Genomic DNA, 8,274 nt, shown 5'->3' with positions numbered 1-8,274 from the left:
GGTTGTCACAGGATATGTTATTTTGCTGTGGCTGTAAAACCTCCTTAGACATCAATTTGGTGAATAATGATGCAACTTTTAGTATCTCTCTTATTTATATGCTTGTTTATTTCTTTTTTCCTTTTTTTCCCCCCCCCCTACTACTGGAAAATTTCTTGTAATATATATATGGGATGTTTCATCCAGAAGTGTGGAAAATAAGAATTCATCCAGCATTCTTCCTCAGATGATATAAGAAAATACAGGTACAATTTGTATTTACTTAGTTACCTATGGTTTGTGGGTGCAACTGTTCAACTGAGACACTTGGTTGATTTACAGTAGTTGTGGTTGTGCAGCTCAGTTGCGCAAAAGAATTTTTTTTCCACTCAGGTCTGAATATGCTGTCTTGGCACCTGTTTTTATCTGGTTTTATGGAGAAAGTTTCACCCATGGGATGAGTGCTTATCTCAGTAAAGCATTTGCCTGTAAACATACTTCAGACTATGGGAACCGTGTTTTTTAGTTCTGTTATTTCCTGAATATAGCTCTGTAGAGAGTAGTCTTTTATGTAGTAACAAAAAGAAAACATTTGGCTTTTACCAGTGTGTTACAGAGCTCATAAATACATAATACTAGCTAGATTGGCATGGAACTAACACTTGATGGCAGACACGCCACAGAATAATTGCTCCAAAATGAAGTTTGTACTTTCTGAAGCTGGAGAGTCTGAAATTCTGGTTGCATCAATAACTTTGTGTAGCAGACAAGAAGATTTGGCCAGTGTAATGAAATTCTACAGAGGTGTTCAGTGAAAATTTTATTTTATATCTCAACAGACATTAGAAATAGATGACTTTTTTTTTTAGGTGATACAATGATCAGTTATTAAAACCTATTACTTGTATCTAGAAATCAAAAATCAGGGAAGTTGGACATGAATATTTGAAGTGAAGTATACTCTGAATTATTGTTAATTCTCCATGCAAATACCTTTTGTAGAGTTTTCTTTTCCATTTTTTTCAAATTTTTCCTTTTTGGCATTAATGGTAAATAAATAGCCACTATTGGAAAGGGATAGATGCCCAAGGAAGGATGCCTGTAATTCAACATGCTGAGCTGAGACGCCTCCTAAGCCAGTAAATTGGAAATAAGGAGTTTAAGTCTCCTCAGAAGAGTTTCCATCCTGAGCCTTTTTGAAGAGTTAGGCACAGAGGAAAAGACAGTGCAAGAATGCTGTTCTCCCTTTTCCTGAAATCTGAGTAGCTGCACATTCTGAGGTTTTCTGAAACTCAGTTCCTTTTGTCTGCAGGGATTTAAATCTCAATTCCCACTCCCCAGGGAAAAAAAAAAATTACCAAATTGTAGGCCATTATGGATAGGGGCTATCCATAGGGGGATGGGGGGACATTTTTGCTGAAATTATTCCTTTTCCCATGATATTATTAAATATTCATCAAGGCAGCAAGGAAAGAACAAGTGTGAGAATGACTCCTGTGACAGCATTTTAGTTTTGTAATGAGCTAAAGATATAGGCAAGGTGTGAGGACAGAGGTAATGTCTTTTGTTGGACCAATTTGCATAACTGAGGAAAAGTGGATAAATACTGGACACAGAAGCACTTCTTCAGGTCTAATATTGAAACAGAAGACTTCAAAGCTAAGTGTCAGTTAAGACTAAGGTGGTCTGAGTTTAAATTGATATCTATTGTTAGACTGCAAGAGAAAAGATAGTTGGTACTTTCAAATAGAAGGGATATTAATTAAGGGGATGGACGGGAGGAGTAAGGTGGTTATCTCTTAAGGAAAATGCATCAGATTTCTCCCTCCTAATTCCACCCAATCTTGTTCTTGCATACTCCTCTCTGAGCATATGTACCCTCTTGTGATTTTCTTCCTTCCTGTATTTATATTCCTTCCCTTATTTATATGGACCTCTACACACATGTGCAGGCTTGTACAAAACCACATATTTTACTACTTTCCTACTCCCTTCACACCTGGGTAGACCTAAAATACGCAGTACTGATTCACTGCCTTGACTTTGCTTAGTTTTTCTTACCTGAAACACCATTGGGTATTTTTCACCTAAGGTAAAGATGTCAATTCTCTCCTTTAATCTGTGTAACTCATTGTTACACTGGAACTGCAACTGATATTTCCATAAAGACATTCTGGTCTGCATCAGTTCTTTGACTTTTTCATATAATATAAATTTTTACATTTTCTTTACTTTTTTTTTCCTTGCCACTGTATTTTTTTATGCCTACTTTTACAAAAATTTCTTTGCAACTGAATCTTATCGGACAAAGCTGGTAAAATTAATATTGCCGAGACTAAGTTGAGCCCAGTAATGTGATTCTGTTTGTAGCCTAAGAGTGATTTCTAAACTCAAAAACTTAATCATTGATGAACACATTTATTCAGCTTTTTGTCGTATGTGTCAACAGGAAGATTGCATTTAAAATCAGATGGTTGTATAGACAAGGGAGGTTTAGACAGCTATCATTTTGAGTTCTTACTAGTGGAAGATACCATCTCAGTCCCATTGCATTCTTGCAGTAAGAGATTATTATTTTTTTCTTCAGGTATAATATCAATATCTTTAAAGTTCATAAACTCTTTTAAGTAAATTTTTAACAGGAACCTTTTTGATGTAATCATTACATAGAAAATATTTTAAACTCTATACAGAAAGACCTTATCAGTGATCACCATTAATGAATAAATGCTCTGCAAGTGCTATTGTTTGTTATTGTTGTCATTAATAGATTATTCTACTTTTTTAATTCAAATGAAAAAGAATCTAGGAACATTAAGAAAGCACTCAGTAATGAATTTCGTGCTGAAATTGAGCCAAATACTATTGAAAATCAAAATAATGATGAGCCACTGGGAGAAATATCAGATGATGATGAAGAAAGTAGCAATGAACAAAGTGATAATTAAGAGGGAAAACTTACTGCACCAATAGAATTGTTGGGAGAGGTAAATTTTCCTTTATTAAAATAACAAATTAACAGCGTGACTAAGTATTATGGACTCCGGTAAGCTGGAGCACTGATTCTGCAGTGAACACTTCTTAACTCTTATCAACATTTGTCAGCAGTATTAATTACCTAGTTAGCCAGCTTTTCATTCCCAGACCTAGGTTTACATGTGATTTTGGCTTGTAGTAAAACATACTCATTGATGAAAATGATACATTGTGTCAGTTATTACCATGATTTCTCGGCAACAATTCCTGATGATAAATATATTTATATATTTTGCTATGTTTGCCATGCAGCACAGCTTTGGAGGCCTCAGACACATGGTTGTTTCCGGTACAATTGTTTCTCTCTTGTCTGCCTGCTTGCCATCCGTTAAATTGAGTAGTTGGCTTTAGTATCATATTCTTGGATCTCTATTGCTGTTGTTGTCTCCAAGTGACCTCAGGTGATTTCTCCTGGCTCCCTGTTCATTAGCTGGTCACAAGCTCCTGCATGCACTGTTCTTTAGGATGGGGAAGGGAACCTTCGTTTCAACACATTTAACTGTTTTTTGTAGAAAATGCAATAGAGAAGGAATGTTGAAAAGGGGAGGCAGGATGACAAAGCCCAAAATACTGGGCACTTTCTTCAGTGAATTTTGTACTATCTTGTGAAAAATTATAATTGCACAGCAGCTGTCTAACTGAATCTTGAGGGATTTAAATAGGACAGTTTTCAGCTCAAAAGTATTCTTCCATGTGAAATTTTTAAATTCAATTAGTCTTGCTCACTTTATGGTGCATGTGGTATGCCAAATAATATTAAAGCTTTTTCATGTCTTACTATTTTTGTGTTTCTTTCAGGTTTATCCTGGTGTCTGAATTTTCTGGTTTTTATATTCTTATTTATGATATAATTATTATATCAATTACCATCTTTATTTGAGATCTTTATAATCTTATTGCTCTTAAATGTCATTTGTCTTCTTTCCATCCTAATTCTAAAGTTCTACCTGAAATTATTAATGCAATTAGCTGAGAATCTTTTTTTTTTTGCATTGCAGACACTCAAAATTATTATACTACCCAAGAGCACAGGTTGTAACAGTAAGCTTGATATTCTTCAGGTTATGAATATTCATTTCTTATATATGTATATGTAAAGTTTTTCATTGGTATAATTGCACTTTCATGAACCATAAGTGGCAGATTTATTTGGGGGGTGGGAGGGGGTCTGTTTATTTTGTCATCATATACATGTTTGTAATATATTATGTTGTCAGATTGCAGTTCTGATCTATGAACCAGAAAATACTGAGGCCAAGCAGTTTTTTCCACCTCTTGAAGAAAAGGTGTTGATGGGTAAGTTTGAGAATCGCAACTACAATATTTATTGTAGAGGCATTCTTCCCTTTCACAGATGAACACTGAGAATTAATGTACCAATAGGAATCTGACTTTGTGTTTAAAAAGCCAGTAATTGAGAAAATACTTCTATTACATAGGGTTTTTCTACATCTTAAATAGGCTGCCTTGGTCTATAAATGCCAGAGTAAACGTTCTCTAGTTGTTAGTGTTCAATTGCAAGTATTCATTTTGCAGTATATTAAGGGAGGAAGAAAAGAGTCAGAAGTCTTCTTACAAATTTAGAAACTGTCTTCTAAACTCAGAACAAGTAGAATGGACCAGGTGAGCTCCCATCATCTGTCTCAATGTAATATCAACTAGCTTAGTCTAAATCATCAGTAAGGACCTTAAAACTAATCTGGTTTACCCTGCACCGAAGTGGAAGAGGAATGCTCAAGAAAACTCTTTTAGCACTTGGGCAGGAAACTTCCAGCAAAGAATATGTAAAAATTAGTAAAGGAAATCAGTTTTTAAACTACCCCAGGTAGATTCACAAAAAGACATCTGATGATGCTGTGAAATGTTACCTGTGATCAAGGCAATTGAATTGTGCCAAAGTGTAAGCTGTGTTTGTTATGAAATGGTATTAGGCTGAAGGATGTTAACCTCAAGAAGCCCCTCTGAATTCTGTAATATGAGAAGGAAAAAGTGAGAAGGAAAGTATTACAAAGATTAATTTAATCCATCTTTGGATACTCCTAAACCTGGTTTAGACGTACGTTTTCTTCTCTCACATGTTAACTGTAGTTTACACCACTTGTGATCAAGACTTTCTAGTCCTGTAGCAATTAGGATATAAAGATACCTGGGGCAGGGGGTAGAGCAAGGGGAAATCTTCCATTTTCTTGCTGCTGTCTAGCTACAGGAAACAGGAACAACAAAGGAGCTTAAACAGTGGCTTCATTCATCTGAGCATTCTCCCATAAACGAGCGATCTTCTGGTGACCAGCTGTGCTGGTTTTAGAGCTATGTTGAGCCTATTCCAAGTGCAAAGTGGTCACAGCACATTTCAGGATACAAGCTGACTTCATAGTTTTAACTCTGCAGTCTGCCACACAATCATTACAGGGCTTTCTTCACTTGCTAGAGAGGATTAATCAGTATTTAATGATTTTAATTGAAAATAGGTGAAACTAATTGCCCTACTTGCCTGATTTTAACTTCTTTTTGACGTAAAATGCAGTGCAGCAATGAATGATCTTGTGTATTTTTATGGCAGAAGCAGCACAGAAACTTGCCGGTGGGGGAGTGAAGATGATGAAGAAACAAGTGATGAAAGCAGCGATAGCAACACAAAGAGTACTAGCTGTTCAAATAGCAATGATGAAGAAAACGAAGAAAGTTCTGATGATTACAAGGAAAAGTAGTTTGGAGATTCTACAATATTGCAGTTGATGACTTCGATTCTCCTACAGGCATGTTGAAGTATACCGTTTAATCATAATTTTTCTTACAAATTTCAGTAGTCTTTACTAATGTTAATATCAGGTCTTAGAATTTTTGTAGTCCTTTGAATATTTTCAAACTTATACCTGCAAAAATTACCTTGTTCTGTAACTTGATGACACATCCGAACTTGATAGATGCAGAAGTAATTGATAAAGTATTTTCCCAGTGGAGCAGCAAGTCACATGGAAACTGTAATATAGATTCTCAGTTGAGCAAAACATAGTATTTTAGAAGTATTAGACTTTCTGCACTCCTTTGCACCACTTGAACAGGGGAAAACTAATCTTCTAGCATGATTATACAAAACTCCCTATTCTGCAAAATGATTATGTAGTTTTGAGTGACAGAAATGCTGCCTTAAAATAAAAACACTGCTTGCTGAAAACTGTTGTGATTTTTATAGCCTTGACATTAATGAAATAGCTTTTGAGAATATTTCAACTGGAAAAGCCTTACCTGAGATCTTTGTGAAAATGTATAGCTTCAGTGAAAGTCTCTTGTCCGGACTTGGAGATAAACCATATACCACTGTTGAATAAGCACCAGTTGTAAAATTGATCAGAAAATCTACATAACTGATAAGATTGTGACTTGTACCAATTTAGTATTCATTTATTGTTAACATTTATAAAAGTTTGGAGTGAGGTGGCATGAACTACTGTAGCAATGGTAGCTGTCACTGTGGTGTGAAATATTCATACTCAACTGGGGAAGTTTGAATTCACACTCCTGGTGAGTTTGGTCTGCATAAAGAGATTATAGGATTGAGACTCTTGAGTAAATTTACTGCAGATATTCAGCTATTTCTCTGGCCACAGATAGGCTGTAGAAAGAACAAAAGCTTAGTTTCTAGAAATGGATAAAAGATAAGCCAGCTGCTTTCCAGAGAGAAGTGGAGCACCTCCCTTCTCACTTAAATTGAAAGGAATGAAAATGATCAACCTCTTTGAGGCTGTGATTCCTGAATTACTAATATTCATTTTAGTGTCCACATCATTCAACTCCTATTGCTTGGGTTTTTTTAATTTGGAGATTTTTCTAAGAGAGAATGATTTGCTCAAGACCTCAGTGAATTCATATTCATGCTTTTAAAAATGACGGGGAAAAATCATAGACTGGGAGTCATTCTTCATTTATAAAGTCACGCTTTATAAATATGCTGATTTTTCTGGACTGACATTAAAACTTTAAAATTATTCAGATATGCTCGAGAGTCGAATTCCCTTTTAGTAGAGTATCTCAAGAAGAGATCAGATATATAAACTCAAGATGGTTTACATTTTGTGCTAATATCTTCTGCCATTTTTAACGCAGACATCTATGTGTGTTGTCTGCCATATGTATTACCTCAAATCAGTTGGTGTCCACATGGTGAGGACTAAGTGAACCAAGTTACAATGCTGAAAGAAATAGATAATAAGTTAAATGTTTTTAAAAGTTTGGATATAAATTGACTGTCATGCCTGTAAAAATGTATGCATCTAACTCAACAGATAGTGCAACTCTCTTGCTTTAAAATTATGAAAAAATACTTTGATTAAGCCGTGCTACTGCAGGTAAGGCTTGTACCCAACTCCTACTGTATTTACAGTTTATTTTTTAAAAGTAGTAAGAATTTAATTGTACAAAACCATAAGTTATATGGGGATGGAGAATTGGACTGAGTGTAATCACATTCAGTAAAGTCAACTAATGAAAACCAAAGACAGCTAACATGCTGTTCTGGGGTAGGCAGGAGAAAAGATACAATAAACATATTTTATTAAACACATGAGTAAATCAAAGTTTAGTATTGCTTTTCACTACAGAAATTCTAAGGCCTGATATTAATGTTTAAGACTATATAGTAGCCATTTCATGCTATAATTTTAAGGGTATATTTTCCTTTTACCTCAGTGTAAGAAAAAACTGTTTACCAATGATGTGTCTAAATGTTATTGAATAAATGCTTTGCATGTTCTTTTTCATATGAAAAATAAATTCTCAAGTAATAATGAGACTATCTAAGTTTGTAAGTCTTGGAGAAATAATTGGTTAATATTCTCATGCTCAGATAGATATGCCTATTTAAGAAAGCTTCCATTGGTTTCTTACTGTCTTTAGCTGCTGTGGTATCTCTGTTTTGTGTTATTTTTCATTAAGTAATTCCTGACGCAGATCTGTTTGCGTAAATATGACAGAGAAATTGCTTATCAAATACTTGTGACTCTTAACAGGGCTTAGCTTTGCAGTGTCTGTTTCTTTGTTTAACCCCAGCAGCACAAAGGACATGGAACCACAGATTTTGAGATAACTTATTTTACTTTAAGAGATTTTCCTGTGTTGCAGAGGTGCCTTTGCAGTTCTCCAGTACTTCATCTTGGTACAAGGTACAACGTCTTTGTATCTCGGTGGCATCTAAGGTCATTCCTGGAGTCCCTGTCACTACCAGCATATTCTTGTTCTTCATGATTCTTAGAGAGAATTACT

The sequence above is a fragment of the Haliaeetus leucocephalus genome, unplaced genomic scaffold, assembly GCF_000737465.1.
Source record: "Haliaeetus leucocephalus isolate CR32 unplaced genomic scaffold, Haliaeetus_leucocephalus-4.0 Scaffold1, whole genome shotgun sequence".
Classification (NCBI taxonomy): domain Eukaryota; kingdom Metazoa; phylum Chordata; class Aves; order Accipitriformes; family Accipitridae; genus Haliaeetus; species Haliaeetus leucocephalus.
The sequence above is the reverse complement of the archived record's forward strand: the minus strand, read 5'-3'. Positions refer to the sequence as shown.